The 20,708-nt window shown below is 35.5% G+C and overlaps 1 long non-coding RNA gene across 2 annotated transcripts in view; it reads left to right on the top strand.

Annotated features, from left to right (window-relative positions):
* LOC103098737 (uncharacterized) overlaps positions 1 to 20,029 on the top strand; it is a 91,440-nt gene extending 71,411 nt beyond the window's left edge. For both annotated transcript variants that reach the window (XR_001622819.2, XR_008912984.1), the window contains exon 5: positions 10,347 to 20,029. This is a non-coding gene — a long non-coding RNA (uncharacterized LOC103098737). The remainder of the gene's footprint in view (positions 1 to 10,346) is intronic.
* Positions 20,030 to 20,708: the final 679 nt, after the last annotated feature.

Below are 20,708 nucleotides of genomic sequence, written 5' to 3'. Positions count from 1 at the left end.
CATGATGTGGATAAGAATCTTTGCTCTGGATCTCAATCTTGGGGAGCCTATCAAATCTTGGAAATTCATAGGTAATGACTAAGGTACCCAGGGTTGCACTATGGTTCTAGGAAGCAGGAATTGGACCAAAGATTCTTAGGACTTACCCATCTATTGGTTTAATGTGTTCTTCCTGGGGATAAAATGAGTAAAGGGTATGAGAGTATTTAAATTAAGTGCCTTTAGGACTTCATTTGTTGGGTGGTACTTTTTTAGATGGTTGGCATCTTCACTGGCCATATTCATCAATTAGCAACTCAGAATTATGGGATTGCAATATGTAGTGCAGTGGATAGAGTTCCATAACTGAAGTCAGGAATACTCTTCCTGAATTCAAATTTTGCTTCAAATACTTACTATCTGTGTGATCCTGGGCAAGTCACTTAACCACATTTGCCTCAGTTTTCTCATCTGTAAAATGAGCTGAAGAAAAAAGTAGAAAACCATTCTAATGTCTTCACCAAGAAAACCCCATGTGAGGTCGTGAAGAGTTGGATGTGATGGAAAAATTGAACATCAACAAAGAAATCTTGTCCTTTTCCAGCAAAGGCCAAAAATGAAGTCCAAATGGTACAGATTCTTTTTCTTTTAACTCTTCTTTTTGTCTCTTTGAATGTTTTGGTGACTTAATTAGGAACTTCACACCAGGACAAGATTTTTATAGGACTATGGGGACTGAATCTGGTTGACCTAGTTAGAAAATTGAGTTCAGCTTTTTAACATACTTGCATTTCATATGAACTGCTCATCAACCAATGACACTTGATTTTCTGATAACTTTGTTTCAAATCTCAGAACAAGTTTTTTCAGTATGAATCTCTGCCCTTAGATCACTCTATGGACTTTGACTTTGCAATCTGCTGCCCATTGTTTGGAGACTACTGTAATGGCTTGGCATGCATGAATAAGGGAAGGATGAGGTTTCAGATGGAAATCTGTTGTTTCCATTCCTGATCTCATGCTTAGTCAGGAAACTAACATACCCATGAGGGGTAAACTGTTGACTATTTCAGGGTACTGCTAAAAGTGACTTATTACTACAGGGGCTCAGTGGTATTCTTGTGACCTGGAAAAATTAATATTTTTGGGCTACTATTTTGGCAAGTAGTTTTTTTTTATATTCGGGATCAGAGTACCGATATCAGATCTGGAGAGTTCAAGATCAGGTTACAGGAAGAAAAAACATTCTTAGTGGTAATAGCTTTGGACTGGGTGGGTGTTAGGAATGTTGGCTTCCATTCATGGTACCGTACATAAATGATTCAATCTGCATTTTAATTTAACATACTAATGTCTTTACAGTCATTAGTTTGGCATTCTTAGTTGAACCAATGACTTCTTTATGAATGGATGGACAGATTGCCCAGCATGAGTCATTACTTTCTTTCCTGAAGACCAAAATATTTTCTTGGACCTATCTCCAACTACATTTGACCAGACTGGTTTCAAACAGATTACAGGTTCTCCATTGGATAGGTATGTATCATTGTAACTGGGACATAGGCTCTGTCTTTATAGTTTTCAAAGTATAATTCATCTATATCATTGAGTTATCCTCAAGAAATGCTTATTTTTCTTGCTTTTGTTCCTAGGAAAGTCCTTTGAATCCATATTGTCCAAAGCTATTGGAAAAATATCTCCACAAGCAACAGCTTGGAAGTACAGTAGATCTGGGATCAAGAAGACTTGGAATTCAAAAACCAGCTTTAGTCATGAACTAGATTTGTGACCCTGGGCAAATCACTTCACCTCTGACTGCCTCACGTTATTCAATTATAAAATAGGAATAATAATAGCATCTATCTTCCAGGGTTGTTTTAAGACTCAAACAAGGTAATTTTTGTAAAACATTAGGCACAGTGGCTGGCCCATAGGTTCTTGTCTATTTCCTGGGTTTCTGCCTAACCAGACGATTTTAGTCTCTCCAACCTTTCAGGTAGTTCCTGTGAGGACACTCTAACCATCTCACTAGATGTGGAAATAGTTCCATGGCTATCAGTCAAGACTAGAAGGAACTCATTGAAAAGAAATGGAAATGATAGTTTCAAGGTACTCTGATCAGACAGACCATAACTTGAATACTGTGTTCACTTCTGAATGATAGAGTTTAGTCACCAAACTTGCTTATCACTGCTACACAACCCAAGAAAATGCTGAAAATATGGGAATATGAAGCTTTTTGGTGAAATAATAATACAACTGTTTGGACAGTGTCAGCAAATGTGATTTATGTAATAAATATGTAATTTATGTAATAATTTTGTAAATAAATTTATGTAATAAAAATTAAAACTATTATGAAGAAACAATTCTACTTTGGTAAACAAATTGTAATGTTTATTAGAGAGTGAAGCATGACCAGGATGGAGACAGCAATGAAGAACATGAATTAGGCAGATTGATTTAAGGAACCAGACATGATTCACCTGGAGAAGAGACTACTTGGGAGGGTTAGAATATGACAGATGTTTTCAAGTACTTGAAGGACTTTTATGTGGCAGAGTCAAGACATATTCTGTTTGACCCAGGAGAACATAAATGGGAGCAAGGTTTAGATATTAAGTTGTTGTTCAGTCATTTCAGTCATGCCTGCCTCTCTGTGAGTCCATTTAGGGCTTTCTTTGCAATGATACTTGAATGGTTTGCCATTTCCTTCTCCAGCCCATTTTACACATGAAGAAATGGAGGCAAACAGGAGTAAGTGACTTGCCCAGGTTCACACTTAGACATTATACATAGGTGATTTTAGGCTTGGTAGTGGGGGGATTCCTAAAAATTCAAACCATTTTAGAAGTGTTGTTCCCAACATTAGAAGTTTTCAAAAGAAGTTGAACAACCACTTTTCAGGGATGTTTGAGAATGATTTTTTATTCTGTTAGGGATTGATTGGCAATATGAATAGAGAACTTGTCCTAAAACGTATTGGCTGTGACTATGCTATGGGAAAAATTCATAACTTGTCTATTCCCTGGTCAATTCTTCAAGACTTTAGGTTGCAGAGAAGGTGCTGCTTGTATTGGTAGAGGGAGTTTTCTCATGGAGAGTTCTTCATACCAATGAAATTATAAATGTGATCTAAAAATATTTAGTCAAAGTAGCTGAACTCTGAAGTCTCCTTTCCTTCTCCCTTTTTGGTTTTGAACTTCTCCAATGCTGTGAATGTTCATTCATAATGTAATATTGGTGTCATCTCTATGTCAGTGAATTTGTGTCATCTCTATGTCAGTCTATCAATATAAGAAGTGCAAAAGAGGAAGATTGCACAGAAGAAGGGGAGACAGCTATCAGAATGGCTAAGTCAAACATGCTTCCACTGGAAGCCACTGAATCAAATTCTCCCTTCTGTTAGGTGAAGCTAACAATGACATCATCATTCAGAACAATAGGTACCATTTACTGCATTGGAATGTAGAAAGTTAGGGTCATCGAGGCTGGGGACTGGTTTTCCTTCTTGTTTTTGGATCCCCAGAACCTGGCAGAATGCCTTAAACATGGCAAGCAGGTTAATATGTTGAATTGTTGACTTGACTTACTCGGATAGGAGGAATTGGGTGATTGATTTTGATATAACAATAAAAAAATGCTCAAAAACAATCTTACATCCAAAGATCTTCATAGATGTTTAGGCATTGAATTGATAAGGTAAAGGTAATTTCTTTTTTTGGTTAAGAAAACAATAATTGGAAAGTCTTTGATCTCCACATTTCTGCTATTGTTTCAGCAAATGGGATCTTACTGTTTTAGTTACACTATTTCTATCCCATCTCATCAGGAGAGATTGTGGCTAGGATTTCCCTCATCAGTCTCTATGATGGGCACCGCTTATGTATTCAATTCATTCAATAAAAGCTCTTCACTGAGAATAAGTACTATTATATTATAATGAGTTTCTCTATCTACTGACCCTACCTGGATTTCGGAGGGTGAGGTAGGTATGAAAGACTCAATACCCCCTTTATATGTCTCCTGAGCCAGGAATAATTTGTTCAAATTTATTTTATGCTCTTTACCCCATTTTTGGAAATGCCATCCAGAAGGCAACATGTGTGAATAATGGGAATCTAGTAGGGCAACCTAAGCTTTCTCTTTTGACACAAAATTATAGGTAGTTGAATGGAAAGCACATAAATGCTAACTTTCTGTCTTGATATCAGCAGGTTATAGGGGGCTCAAATCAAAATTGAGTATTCCAAATTTGATCCCGAAGCAAATTTTTATGGTTACATGATAAGCCCCTGAAAAAAAGGGGTTTATGATGAAAATGTTGAAAGACCCTCAACTTTAGGACAAGGCACAGTTATAATTTTCCAGGCATTAGGCACCTAAAATAACTTTGTATGAAGATTATTATGGGATTTATCCCCAGGTTTGTAGAAAAATGCTTAATGTTGAACTATATTTTATGCACACAAAAAGACTTATTTTATAAGCTAAGGAGCTCAGAGATTTAAATTCCAATATCCAACAACACTATTACTAAAGGGCTGGCTCCTTTCAATTTCATAATAGTTACCTTAAGTTTTACATGTATCTATCTATATCTATATACACATATATAATTAAAAATGTTCTATCAGACTTATTTTTTTCTGATAGAATATATACTCACTATGTATTTAATGACATGTGGCAGAAGGTCCATGAAAAAGATGAATTACAAAAATCTGTAGGAGTTCTGTGTCAGTTTCCCAAGACAACAATGGAATTCAATTTTGTCTTTGGTTAGGTGTCCTTAAAGGTAACACAGATGTCTGTATCTGCTCTGTAAGATTCTTGATCTGATGGTTATAAGATCAATGATAGTGCTTTTTTTGGATGAAAGGGACTGAGGGACAACCCCCCCCCCCCACCACTACCCTCCATCAAAAACAAAAACAAATTTTAAAATGCCCAGAAAATTTCTAGACCTTTTCTTCCAAGTCACCCAAGGGAGTAAATGAAGTTCCACCATTGGTAGCCTCTTCCTTCAAAGCCCTCTATAGTTTACAACTTTCTGCTTAAAACATAAAGCTATTTTTACTGTACTTTGAGTAAACCTTAAACTACCAATTTTATGTGAGTAATTGGGTTCTAGGTACGCAGTCTGGTTTAATGGGAAGCTAGTTGAACTCGACTGAAGATTGAAACTCAGCTCTGATATTTTCTAACTGGGGGATCAGAGGCCTTCCTAATCTTCAGTTTTCTAAATTGCAAAATGGAGGTAATGATGCTTATACCCATGTATGCAATGTGCATAAAATAATATATAAAAGCAGGCTATTATTTAAACTAGAGGCACTGTAGCTTTGACCTCAGAGTCTGGAAGACCTGAGTGCTAGCCTTGCCTCTGACTTATATTGATCCTGAGAAAATTATCCATGTCCTAGACAACTCTCCAAGACTATATGCTATAGTGTGCAACTTTGAAGTATATTCTACCATTTTACAGGTGAAGAAACTGAGGCTAAGGAGAAACTATAAACACATTTTCCAGGATCACACCTATTTTGGGAGGTTGAATTTCCATATCAGGAATTCCTATATCCAGGAAATCACTAGATTTGCCCTTTCCTCTTCTCAGTCCCCACCTCCCCAATTTTTTAACTAGTTCAATTCATTTTAACTTATTGTTCATACTTTTAACTTTTTCTGTACTTCACTCCCAAATCAGTCAGTTAACTCACTCCTTTCACGAGATCCAGAGCTGGAAGGCATCTTAGACATCTGGTGTTACTTTCTCATGTTTAACATTCCTGAAAGATGCTTAGATATAAGTCTGTCAGTTCTAGTTGGGTTTAGCCCACAGTATTTGGATTTCAGTCCTCTTTCCAGTATGTCTTGGGCATTTGTTCTTTAGTGTTTCTCCCTCAGATCTTGCTGTATTTGAGAGGCAGAAGGATTCAGTGGAATGAACATTGGATTTGCAATCAGAGATTAGGAATTCAAATCTTGCCTTTGTTCCTTACTACTTGTGTGACGTTAATAAGTTCAATCAAGTCATCTCAACAAGCATTTAAAAAATCTTTTACCTTTCTTCTTAGATTAATTGTATGTTCCAAGGCAGATGGACAGTAAGGGCTAGGAAACTGGGGTTACATTACTTGCCTAGTGTCACATAGCTAGGAAATGTCTGAGGCCAGATTTGAATGTCTCAATAAGCATTTATTAAGTACTCACTGTGTAGCAGCACTGTATTAAATGCTGGGGATAGAAATACTAGAAGAAACAGAGAGTTCTTGTCCTAAAAGATCTTATATTCTAATGGAGGAATAAAAAATCTAAATGGGAGATGAAAAATTTGTGGGGGGGAGGTGAAATGGAGAAAGTCCCCACTTGGGGCATAGTAGAGAAAGTCAGAAGTGTCAGGAGTGGAGCAGAAAAGAAGGAACGATGGCACAATTGGCCTGGTCATCCTTAAATGAGATATTCTGGGAAGAACCAGTCAATCCTCACAAACAATAAAAGTCTTTTGTAATAAAGCTTATTTTCAACATGAGGTTCTAACTCATCTGGTGATAAATTCAAAGAAGACACAAATGATGCTTTGAGGAGCTTCTTAAAATTTCTGGGCTTCTGTTTCCTCTACTGTAAAATGAAAGTATTGGACCAGGTGAAGTTTAAGGCATCTTCCTTGTCTAAATGTTTGACCCTATGATTTTTTTCTCTTTTTAAAAAATATAATTTTATTTTAAAAATATTTTTCCATGGTTACATGATTTATGTTGTCTTTCTCATCTCTTCTCTAAACCCCTCCCAGAGCTGACAAGCAACTCCACTGGGTTACACATATATTATCACTCAATACCTATTTCCACATTATTCATTTTTGTAATAGAGTCATCTTTTAAAACCAAAAATGCCAAATCATATACCCATATAAACAAGTGATATGATTTTCTTCTCTTGGTTCCCTGTAGTTCAGCAACTTGGTACCTAAGAAAGGAATTTCCATTTTTTCTGGATTTCTGGACCATCCTTTGGTTCCATATTAAAAGTTGTCTCTTTGTAGCTTTTAAAATTCTGGCCAGAGAACACCTAATCTTTTGCCATGGGTTGTGGATTCTCTTGTACTTGTCCTTGGATTCTTCATAATAGCCTCACAATTCCTCAGTTTCTCAGTCAAGACAAGGAATGGTGTCCAGAGAACCCAAATGATTCTCAAGGAATATGGCACAAGTGTGAATTTCCATAAGTGAAGTTATCCATTGGTGCTCTCTTGTCTCTCTACTAAGAGTACCTTTTCTCCATTCTTCTTCCTTTCCTTCATTCTTTGAAGATACCTTAGTTTTAACTGACCATTGACATATTTTTTTATTAGGAGGTTTCTGCTACTGTAAAAACTAGATGGCCTCTGAGGTCCCTTCCAGGTTTAGATCTATGATCCTATGAATTTTGAAGTAAATGCTATTATTCTCATTTTACATGTGAGCAAACAAAGGCTGAGGAAAAACTCCAAAAAAATTTCACAGGATCACACCTCTACAACTAAACTGCTCTGAGACAGGCATCAAAGCTGGTCATCAAGACTCTAGGTCCTGTAATCCAATTAGTACACTGTCTTCTATTCTATAAGTATATGTATATGTAATAATAATTATGTAATAATAGCTAACATTTATATATAACACTTACTATATGCCAGCCCCTGTGCAAGGTACTTTACAACTATTTTCTAGCTCTGTGAAGACATTTTTGGGGTTATTTGATTGGTATGGCACTGAATAATAAACTAATTTAGGTAGATTTTTTATTTTTAATTAAAATTTTTTATATTGGTTTTTATTTTTTATTATCATTTTATTATTTTATCATATTTGTTTAGTGTATCTATGAGCAATTAATGTTTTTTTCCCATTTATTTAGTTCTGACTTCATTTGTGTGAAGTGGTTTGTAGTGTATACAGATAGTGCCTGGGTTTGTCTTGGCAGGCAGACTCCAAGGTATTTTATATTTTCTACACTTATTGATTTATTTGTTTTTACCAATTATATGTAATAACAATTTTCCAAATAAGTTTTCTCAAGTTATGTGATCCAAATGGTCTCCCTCCCTGCTTCCCTTCCCACTCCCAGAACTGGCAAGCAATTCAATCTGGTTTATACTCATTTGAAGTAGAATTTCCCTTTCTATCTTTTGCTTTTGGACTTTATTGGTAGTATAAAAATGTTTATGATTTATGTGGTACAATTATTAACTCTTCTAATTATTATAATAGCCTTAGGAGATAGATGCTATTAGTACCTCTTTTTTATAGTTGAGGAAACTGAGGCATATGGTGGTTAAGTGATTTGCTCAGAATCACACACAACTAGGAAGTGTCCAAGGTCATATTTGAACTTAGATCATCCTGATTACACACGTAGTGCTCTATCCACTGTATCACATAGCTCTATTTTAGGGTTTTTAAAGTACACAGCCTCATGAGGTAGATAGTATGAGAAGTGTTGTGATCCCCATTTTGCAGATGAGGTAGCTGAGGCTCTCACAAGTTGAAAGGCAGAATTTAAAAGCTGTATCATCATACTCATGTAAGTGTTAGATGATTGCGATTAACGTGTTATATCTTTCAGTGATATTTGCACTTCAAGAAACATTTCCTAAAGACAAATCTAACAATAAAAATAAAAAAAAACCTTTTTATTGTCAAAAATGATAAAATTTGGAGAAGTATGGGAGATAAGATTATTTGAAGTGAACTGTGAAGTTTTTTACACAGGGGCCAACATCACTGGATTTTATTTCCAACATCTAAACCAAAATGAGTGGAACAGGATATTTTAGTTTCTGGATAAAATAGAACAGTAGCGAAGAGCAAGTCATCTTGCTCTTTTTTTAATTTTAATTTTAATTTGAATGGACTCGAGGATGTGCTGGGAGCCAGCTTATATGAGATCTTGGTTAATTGTTAAATTTTCAGTAAATTTTTAATCTGTGTCTTAGAAATTAACAAATACTACATATCAGGCCATGAATTATTGTTTTATTGGCTGTATAGGCTTAAAATAGGGAGAGGAAATGCTTCTAATTCATATTAAATTTAAAATTATGTCCTGTGTATATTATTATATTTGGGGAGATCTGGTTGTTAAACATTTACTAGCACATCCCTGGATGTATCATGTTTTACTAAGTGCTTGCACATTCTCTCACACTTGCAAACATAATCTTATAGGGAGATATTTGGGAACTGGTGGTAGGAGTTGGAATTTATCATCATTCTAAAATCATACCAAATATGTGGATGACCACCTTCTCTCTATATGCATAAAGTTATACCCCAATATTGGTTTGTATAAGGAATTTATAGCAGTGAACCAATTGTAGTATCGTAAGATATGATATATCCTTATTTTAAGAGGGCAATATTTTCTGCTACACTTAGTATGCCGTAGTGTCTACTCAAGCCTGGGGAATGATACTCATTAATAAAATGGTATGGGTAGAATTTTTACATTCATGTAGAACTTTAAATTCACATTAATGGAGTAGGATTGTTAAAATTAAAGGAAGTCTATGGCCAGGTCGTCATATGCTTTTCTACAAAAAGTTATCAAAAGTCAAGTTATTTAAATAGAAACAACAGAAATATTTGCTGTTGAATACCCATTTCCATACCTACAAGGATTCCAGATAACTGTATTGCCTAACCATTTTATTTTGGAGGGGTTAATGATCATGGGTTCTTTGGACCACAGATTTAGAGAGAGGAGAGAACTTAGGGGACTCCTAGTCTCATTTTGTGATTTTATTGTTATTTAATAAGAGTTAATTGTAGGGAAGATTGTATTTCCTAGTATGATAGGATCATAGTTGTAAAGCTAGAAGGAGCTATTTGAGGGGTTTAATTTGTTAATTTTATTGATGAAAAACTAAAGCCCAAGAGTAGCAAGATTAGACGCCAAACCCAAGTCTTCCAATATCAAATCCAGCACTTTTCCTGTGACAAACTTCTGTGTTTGAAATTTCCACTGTGATTTCTAGATTTTGTTTCACTTCACTTAATTCCCCACGGCCTAGCAAGAATATGTATTTATGCCTTGGATGGAATAATGCTTGTCCAGTTGCCTCATGATAATTTGAAAGATTTCTGAGCATACTTGCATTTTTATTCATCCAGAAAGTGGTTATTATGGAATAGGGGAAAATGCATTTAAATTCTGGATCCAAAAAGCAAAAATGGAGGCCTCTTACTCTGTAGCTTCCTTGGTTCCCTTCCCCTCTTCCAATTCTGAGAAGATTGACATTAGCTCAATCCTTACAAAGATTAGTAAATGTCTTAATAGTCTTTTCATCTTCTTCAATGACATAAACTTTCTCTTTCTTATAGACATTTCTGATGGGCATAACTGGTCCTGAAGACTGAGTTGCCAGCTTAAGTTCTTCAGCAGAGCTATGTCCCCTCTTGGATGCAGATGGTTTCTTTGGGAAGAAGAAAATTTGGAATGATATTCCTTAAAAAACCGAATATTTGCCTGAAAGGACTCTATATTCTTTTTTTCTTTCCTTTTTCCTTACATTTTATCTTAGAATTGATACTATATATTGACTCTAAGGCAGAAAAGAGGTAAAGGCTAAGCCAAAAGGGGTAAGTGAGCTGCTCAGAGTCACGCAATCAGGAAGTGTCTGATGCCAGATTTGAACCCAGGTCCTCCCAACTCCAATCCTAGCATTCTATCCACTGTCCTACCCAGCTGCTCCTTCTGTAGACTTATTTCTCTGATGAGGGTCACAAGAGATAACAAATGGTCTTTGCCATTTTTTCATATAAACATGCCTTAAACAAGCTAATTGACCTGGAAGCATGAACTTGGGGGTAATATCAATATGCCAAACTGTAAATCACCCCCACCCCACACACCCCACATTTGCTGGATAGAAATAGATGGAGAGGGAGGGGAAATTAATTCACTGAGCTTTTCCTTGATCAGCTTTTTGTTGCCTTATTTTTTTTTTGACTGGATGGTTATTTTTTGGATGTCAATTGATTTTTGCCAGTCTTTGTGGAAATCATGCCATTTTGGCTGGATGCTTAGGACCCTCTTCACAGGCACCACAAACAAAAAAGACTGCCCTTTATTAATTACCAAGTTAACAGAGAGCAGTAGAGTACTGGCATGTGGTAGACACTTAGTAAATGCTTGTCAGTTGATTGGTTGGTTAACTGATTAGCAAGGCTAGGCTACTTGGAGGTACAATTCAAAAGCAAGATTCCTCCAAGGACTCTGGAAAATTCTGCCATTAAGTCTAAAAACAATGATAACAAACTCATTTGGAATTAGTCACTATAAAAGGTGAGAAAGAGAAGAAATCTCTAAAATTGATGGCACCACATTTATATAAAAAATGCAACAAATGCATTATAAGTATACATTGTTTCTCTGGTGAACGACCTATTGAAAACCTCAAGATTGGACAAAACCTTGAGAAACTATTCGATCTATTTTTCTGTTTCTTAAATGGATTGATTAAGTGCCCATTATGTTATATGCTAAGGCACTGGCAATACAAAAAGAAGCCCTAATGAGTCGAAGAGAAGGCATTCTCTAGGTACATTTTATAGTGTTTTAAAAATACCATTTCTTCCAAATTCTTCCCGACATCCAGGATATAAAAAGGTTGGTTTTTAGACTCCTAATAATAATAAAACAGTTGAGCATATACATCAATACACTCACAAATACCCATAAATTTTAGCATCTATGACCATATTATCAAGGTCAGACAGAATAGAAGTAAAATTTCATCCTTAAGAAAGGATGAGATAAAGATAAAATGGCATTTGATCTTGGAGTCACTAAGGATGACCTGGAGCTTATTGAGTATAGGAGGGGAGTTATGGAGTCAGATCTTTGCATTAGGAAAATTGCCTTGAGAGAAGATGAATTGGAATCAAGGATAATCTTGAATTAAGAGGACTGATTAGGATCCTATTATAATAATCCAAATGAGAGGTGATGAGGACATGAACTAGAGTGGTGCCTGTGTGAGTAGAAAGAAAGAATTATATAGAAAAGGTGTTGTGAAGGTAGAAACAATAAGATTTGAGATATGTTTATGAGTGCACATGAGGAGTCAAAGATGACATCAACATTGGGAGCCTACATAACTGGAGGTGTATGGTGCCGTTGACAGTAATAGATAAATTTGGGAGAAAGGTAGGTTTGGGAGCAAGATTATTGTAAGAAAATCTATAATGCAGATAATAATCCATCCTTCTCTGTCCATGAAAAATAAAAGGAATAAATCAGTGCTTATACTCAGTAGCCTCAGCCCAGGGCACAGAACCAGATAAGGGGAACTTGGATGGGAGGGGGATTGGACATACTCAGGTCAGAAATTAATCCAGTGGCTGATATAGGTGTCCTGCTTGTGGTTAGGTAATAACTGCCTGAGGTTCCTATTCCTGGAACAGAATGGGAGAGAGAGATAGACTTTGCGCAGATGCAGGTGAGACTAAATGAATTGTTTTGAATAATAATGGCTAAAAAGATGGAGTAGCTGTATTGGAGACAAGTCCAACAATGGTATGGAATGGAGGGTGTGATGCATCCTCTCTTTCCACCTTCTAATTTGTTGGCCAGGTACTCCTTGAGGTCACTAATAGCCTTCACTTTGAAGACTGCTGGTATAGTAGATGAAATGAGGGACTTGGATTTAGGGAGCCCGGGGAGTTGAGGATTTAAGGATTTCCTATGTTAGCTTTGTATGATCAAACACAAATTCCTCAACTTTTATGAACTTCTAACCTCCAGTTAATTTTTAGCTTCAGCTAAGACTTACCTATCAATTTATAGATGGGTTTTAAACCATATATATGACTTGCCAAGGAAATCACAATTAATGATCACTGGAGACTAAATACTTCATGCTAAGTTTAAGATCTGATTTTGTTCTTGTCAAAAATAGGAAAACACTATAATCATTTTTTCCTTTTCTTCTCTTGGATAAATATCACCAATTATTTGTCATCAAATTTTTTAACGACTGACTTCTCAACTCTTTCCTTCAATAGAGAAATGTTTTCCTATTATCAAATATGATCAAAGTTTGTAGTGATTCTGCCATGTTCAGTGATTTTCCTCATCCAATTTAACACCTTGAAGAAGTTTCTTATGTTAGCTTAATGCATTCTGATACCAAGCTCACTCTCTCTTGTTTAATGTGTAAACTTAATGAACATATTTTTGCTGTGGCATTTTCTAGGTAACCTATTTATCTACCATTTCTTTCCTTTCCCATAGTTTTCCCATGAATTAAAAGAGAATTTGGCACACAATATTTACTTCTAATTTGTGTCCAAGAAGTATAATTATTGATAGGTTGATAAATATGCATCAGATTCATATCCCTTTTAACTTGATGGAAACAGGTTAGAGAGAATGAAGATCTAATTTACAGATTAAAATAGTGGCTTTAATAGAAAGCAAAGCTGGCGAGGATTTGATTAAACTGATCAGAGGAATAGAAATTGGATTTAAAGGTGGTTGACTGACTTATGAATACTCCAAACACCTTAAAAAACATCCTTAAAGTACCAAAATTTCAAATGAGATTTAGATACGGGCTGATTATTTTTTTCCTGCAGATAGTGTGTGTGTGTGTGTGTGTGTGTGTGTACACGTGTGTACAATGGTACAGCCCTCATTATTTAATTGAGCAACTTCTATAATGTACTTTATGATTATTTTCATGGTCTATCCCAAGTCTCAGAGTCAATTATGTTGGAAAAATTAATGCTGGGGGCTAAGAAGAAATGAAGGTTTTTCTCCTGTGATCATGTTTGCATGTTTGTATTACATGGTAAATGCAATGCTAATTACCTCCTCCACACAGGTGTGCTGGATTCTTAGTGAAAACCTGAACCAGAAACCTTTTAAAGGGGTTACATTTGTTGGGAAAGACTCAACACCAAATTAAATATGGCAGCCTAAGTTTTACCATCTTTCTTCAGGCAAACTCCTACTGACTTGTTGGGTATTTAGACATGCAGGTACCTGAAAAGGCTTCTTTTATGAACATGTGCTAGCAAGAAACTTTCCCCCATGTAGGCAAGATCTCAAATAACCCCTGCACATGGGTGTGATCTAGGTTAAGGCCTCATGACCCATGTAAATAAATGTTGCTTCAAAGGACCATTGACTAGTCAGATGGTTACTGGTGTTTAATGGCAGGCAAGAAGCTTTTATCTTGTGAAGAAGGTCACAAATGTTTAATGAATGGACAAATGTGAAGTGTACAAGGGTCTGCCTAATTGACAAGCTATGTGAATCAGTCACTAATTCAAAAATGTTATTGAACATTTCAATGTAAATGGAAAGTCAGATTGCAAAAGCAGTATAAAGCATTACAAAAATGTCAATCACTAATGCTCAATTACATAGAAGACAGGGTAGTTATTATGAGAGAATAACTGAAGAATAGAGAAAGAGAGAAACTTATTTTGCTATTTAAGTGATCTGGAGAAATCTACTTGTCAGTTTCTGCTAATGGGAACTCATTACTTCCACAGGAAGCAATTTCCATTTTTAGGCAGCTCTAATCATCAGGAATTTTATTTTCTTCTATGGAACTGAAATCTTTCTTCTTGTAATTCCTTCCATTATTCCTTATTCTGGACTGTGGAACTAAGGAAAACAATTTTAATCCATCTTCCACAATAGAGACCTTTAGCTGCCTGAATATAACTAATATGACTCTCCTTAATCGTCTTTTCTCCAGTTTAAGTACTATTAGTTTTTTTTTATTGATTCTCATATTGTATAACTTTGAAGTCCTTTAACATTCTGAACCACTTTCTATGGAAGCTTATTTTTGTCCTTTCTATAAGATGGCACCCTAAACTGTACTCCCCAAATGCTTGGACCTGGGCATCATACAATAGGACAATCACTAACTTCTACAATATCAAAGGCCATTTTACATTAATTAAGGAGCCTAACCTTGATTCACTATTTTTGGCTCCCATATTAGACTTTTGATAAATGTTGAGCTTGAAGTCTATAAAAAATTCCAGCTCTGTGCTCAAGATGACCTTGAGGCAGAGCCCTACTGAGGTGGAATGCGATCATTGACTCTGTAAATGTGGCAGAGAAGATGGCTTAGGAAACGATCAGGAAGGAGTATCAGGTGCTACTCATTCAGGGAATGTCAATATTAATTAGGATGCCTTCTATTTATTTGGCATTTTGTTCCATGAAGTTTAAAGTCTTTTAAAGACATTATATCTTACATGCTAACAACATTTTTGTGGGCTGATTATAAAATATATTACTGTAGGCAACATACATATAGTGATCAAGAAAACTCTTTAATCTGGATTAGCAAAATATTTCTTCTTAGTGAGTAGAGAATTACCCATTTAATATTTTGACCTCAAACCAATATTTCAATATTAAGAGGATTCTGTACAAATTAATATAAAATTTAATCTGTTTCATAAATGAAATAAAATTTAAAGACAATATAAATTTTACCAAAGAATCAATTGGAATGGAAACTTTATAATCATGTGCCTAGATCTAAAAATTCTAGTTCTGATTCTGCATAGCAATATCTGAAAGAGGTCATGTCATTAAGGTGTATTTCATATTGAAACATTTATTTTTGTAAATTTCCCAGTAGATATTTTAGCACTTTTGCCTTTTATTATTGAATTAAATCAAATTGTTGAACTTTGTATGAATAGAGAAAAATAGAGACATTGGGATAATCATGTAATTTAATTTGCTGGAAATTGAGCTATATTCTGATGAAAATATTTATAATTTGCATGACTTTTTTTTTGTATAGTCTTCTCCCAGTCTTCACTTGTAGTTAGATGGAGATGTTTACTTATCTTTTAGACAGAGTTGTGAATGCTTCTGACTCTAATCTGTAGTTTATTCTTAAAATCTATTTTAGAGAGGAATATCAGGGAGAAAATCATTCTTATCATTGAATCAATTCTCCTTATTGAATTTTTACTTAAATAGAACTTTCTCATTCTTGTTTTCTTATCTTTACCTTATAAACCCTTCTTCCTTTTCCTCTCTACCTTTCAGTGTAGTTTTTTCTTTACACTGTGAAGTGAGTTCTCAATAATATTGTGTGTATTATCTATAGCCAATTTTAAATACTCAATTATCATCTTTTTTCCACTTAGGATGTTTTTTTTTGACACCTCTTCTTTCATGGTTAAGATGAAATTTACTTGAAGAATGCAAATTTTAATAAGAACAAGCCATTATATAGTGCTTGAGAGTTTACAGAGTGCTTTACAAATATTATCTCATTAGATTCTTGAAACAGCCTTGGGAGATAGCAGATATTTTTATTCCCATTTAAAAGATGAAGGAATTGAGGTAGGCAGAGGCTAATTTGTTGACCCAAGCTAATAAGTGCCTAAGACGGGATTCAAACCCAAGTCTTCCTGACTCTAGGTCCAATACACAGCCTCTCATCTGCCTATGGATTAGTTTTTATGAACACTTTAACCAGAACATGATTATTCAGTTTTCTAGCAAAAATTAAAAAAAAAATATTTCAAGGTAATTACTTTTCACTGGTCAAACAATAAATATGAATTCAACAATTCATTTTAATCAACCAATTAAGCACTTAAGATGTTCAGAACAATTCAAGTCAACAAGAATCTATTAAGCACTTACTATGTACCTGGCAATGCAATAAGTGCTGTGGGCACAAATAGAAAAGAAGAATAGCTCCTCTATTTAAGGAACTTATGTTTTTAGAAACCCTTACCTACTTTCTGCCTTAGAATAAATACTATGTATCAGCTCCAAAACAGAAGAGCTATAAGGTATAGGCAATTGGAGTTAAGTGACTTGCCTAGAGTCTCCCAGCTAGGAAGTATCTGAGGCTATATTTGAATCAAGGTCCTCCCAACTTCAGGCTTGGCACTATCCAGTGAGCCACTAGCCACCCAAGGGACTTACATTTTAATTGGAGAAAACACATAAGTGGAAGCTCAAAAGCGAGGGAGAAGAAGTGCTTATGCTGGAGTGGTGGCAAAATTCAGAGAGTCAAAAGCGGAGCCAGGAAAGGATGAGAAATGATAAGACTGGGATCTTCCTCCAAATGGAAATTCCAGGAGGAATTTGCCATTGGCAGAGAAGAGAGGTCCTGGCTGGGGGGATATTCCAATGTGAGAAGACCATAGGAATAAGGACACTTTCAAGGTAAGATGACAGCCCACATATCAAGTTATTTGCCAACTTTGTTTCTATGCCCACATCTCTTATATATATCCCCTTCTCATTCATGCCAACTTTCCCAAGGCACCAAGTTGGTTTTTGGTTGATTGCATGTTTCACTTAAATCAGCTAAGGGAACATTTTTATACTTTCCTCTGTAATGAATGTACTTTCCTTTGCTCTGTATGTGGATTCTTATCTATAAAATGGTCATCTCTATTGATGGTTGAATGGCTTGTGCATATCATGATCTTATTGGAAAAAAACCAAAACATTGAAGAAAACCAACAACCCATAGATGTATGAACAATGTCCACATGAGGGCACACTAACTGTCAAGTAACAATTGTTTTGAGTTCTCCTGTTACTGGGTCATGTGATCTAAACACACGTGTATGTTAGTTTTGGACCACTTTTTGGGCCATTGCAGAGAGTAACATTAGTGCCAGTCCTACCCCCAAGGGAAGCTAGAAAATGATTGCCCTGATGGAATAGTCAATAATGAGATCTTTCTTTGGTGTGCCAAGCTATGCCATTCAGTAGATTATAAGAGTATTCTTCCTTTCACATACATTCAGGTTCTTCACTTTTTATGATTTCCACAGAGAAAAGAAAGCACAGCTTTCTGTAGGGTTTTAGCGAAGTACTGTGTCTGACCTCTTTCATTTCTGGCCAAGCTTCTATGTAAAATTATTTGAAAGGATATATGGTATCGCTAGAGGCTTCTTTAAAATTCTTCCCTGTTCTGGTAAAGGAATAGGTTCTTTCTCACATGCCAAGAAACATGTTGAGCCAGATTATATCAGTCCCCAAGACACTCCCTAGTTTTGGGTTGGCACCCTTTGGAAGCAGCATGCACTCTTCCAATTCACTAGAGTATGGATTAGTAAATAGTTGGCATCCCACTCTCTGCTGACTCCTTGATGGCAGAAAATCTTGATTCTTAATATCTTCACTGTATAAGAAGTGGGAAGCCACATCTACTTTTCTGGAAGAAGATAGAAACCCTCCGAGGAAGACTCTGGTTCATTGAGTAGATTTTCATTCAACTATTTCATGCCTACTTTCATGTCTAAGTGGAAGAAGTTCCACATGTTGGCATCATCCCTTACCAGTTCAATATGCTAGCTTAGGACAATATTACCTGTAGTCATGACAAAGGTGTTGCCTTCTGGTGTTATCCTTTTCCATCTAAACACTCAGTTTGGCAATTGTTTTGAATGCATCAGACCGGAAGATTTTAGTGTTTTCTTTTAAAGATGAAATCATCCATGACAAAACAATCAGAATTCTGCCAGATTTCCAAAAGTGAATATAAAATAAAGTATCTGATGAAATCTATTCATGTGCACAGTAAGTTATGTCTGTGGCTCTTCAGATCAGGGAATATTAAACAAAATTTTGATTCAGCTAAATGAGTAGGTTGTGTATGTATTATTTTGTTTAATACATAATTTTTTATTCAAGCTTTTTAGGATCCTTCACAATCATAATCTCACTGAATTCTGTGGCTAACAATGAAATGATGGGATCAGAACTCCCTCTGTAAGGATCTTTATGGTAGTGATGACTTCCAAACTTTACAATTGCATCTCTTAGTACCATGTTGTACACAGTAACATAATATAGGCAGAGGCGATTGGATGGTGAGATGAAAGGAGGCAGCTTGTATAGAGAGGAGAAATGAGCCACCACAAGGGCAATGAAGACTGGGAAATCGACTCAAGGTTTATCCCAATTGGTCACTAGCACAGGCTGGAATACTCTACCTAACCAAGGTGTGACCAGTTGGCTTCAGTATGACATTTTCTCTGTGCTCTATGTTTGCCTGGCATGGCAAATTTCTTTCTACATAGACTGTTTCTGTATTGGGGGAAGGCAGACATCTCTGAGACCTAGTGCTGGTATCTGAGAAGGAAGTGGGGGATTTCCCCCTACTATTGGCATGATATGAGTTTGTTGTGGATGACAACAATGGACAGAATTATGAACACTGGAAAAAAGAGGATAGTGCCAGAAGGAAATGTAAGCTCTCCCATTATTAGAATTTTCTGGGCAGGCCCTTGAGTTTCATATTATCCTCCTATGGGGCAACAAGAGAAAGAATCATTACCCCATTTTTAACAGATTGGCAAAGTAGGAGAAAGAGAAGTTGAGACTTGTTTTGGGGTCACAGCTGTCCTGTCAGAACTAGAACCCAGAATTCCTCAGGATTGCTGTTTGTAAATTGATTCATCCCAGAGAAATTCTTTAGCCTCACCACCCTCTCTCCCTCCTCCCAACAAAGAATTCCCAAAATAAAAAGAAACACCCCACATCATGCACTTAAATTAGGCCTATTTCAGGCAGAGTGGTTAATCCAACCCTGAGGTGGAATAATAACTTCTCAGCCTCCTTCTCTGATGTGTAGCTGATATGGAATTGAGTGCCAACATATGTTTGTACAAATATATTGAGGAATATAAGCAGTCTACTGCTAATTACTACACCCAAAGCCTCATGTGAAGTTTGAAAGCTGCCTGAAGGAATTTGCTTCCATGAATTTTTTTTTTTTAAGCTAGAAAAAGTGAAGTAACTTCTTTTGTGTTTGGGACTGGAAGAATTTCAAACATTACCTACTTAAATTTTACTAATAATTTAATTATTCAAGAGGTGGAGGTTATCCTCATTTATTAGAAAACATATAAAATATAAAAACATTTTTAAACATTGTAGAGAAAGAGAAGACCACACATCTAAAATTGTGCTTTTCTACATTAATTTTATGAATGCAAATTAGAAGAATACCCTTTACTTTTATTTTACCTATACTTGTAAAATGGAAAGTTCAATAAGTAATCATTTAGATCAGAGGTTCTTAAACTGGGGTTCATGAACTTGAAAAATATTCTGTTAACTGAATTTCAATTTTATTGTTATCCTTTACAAACATTTGTATTATATTTTAAATATTTAAAAATATTATTCTGAAGAGGGATCCATAGATTTTACCATTTCTCTAAAGAGATCTATGACATCAGATGATTCAGGGGAAAAGACACATTTTTCTCAATTTTCTGTATATGGGAAGCTAAAGAACTTTTTTGGCTTGAATTATCCTCCACTTCTATTCTCCCGGTCATTTTACATGCCTGAAGAATAGATATAATTGATTACAAATAGAATTTTCCCATCTAGTTGAGATCATTATTAAGCCATTTAATTGTGGAATATATATCTGGCTCATATTCCAAATACATACCTTATTACCATGAAATTTAATTTTCATAAATGAAAAGATTAGCCATTTGGTACAGATATGGAAAAATCTAGTGGGCTGATGTGGTTATTGGAAAAATGGAAGAAAAAAACTCTAGAGAACATATGACCTTTCTGTCTCAAGGAACCAATGTAAAGAGAGAAAAGTGCATATTTGGGGCATAGTGCTTATATTGGCTATTTGCAAATGATTGCAGCTCTGAAAATTCTTTTATTTTATAATTACCTCAAAATTTGTT

Source organism: Monodelphis domestica, chromosome 6 (genome assembly GCF_027887165.1).
Source record: "Monodelphis domestica isolate mMonDom1 chromosome 6, mMonDom1.pri, whole genome shotgun sequence".
Classification (NCBI taxonomy): Eukaryota; Metazoa; Chordata; class Mammalia; order Didelphimorphia; family Didelphidae; genus Monodelphis; species Monodelphis domestica.
This window is presented reverse-complemented; position numbering and strand designations above follow the sequence as displayed.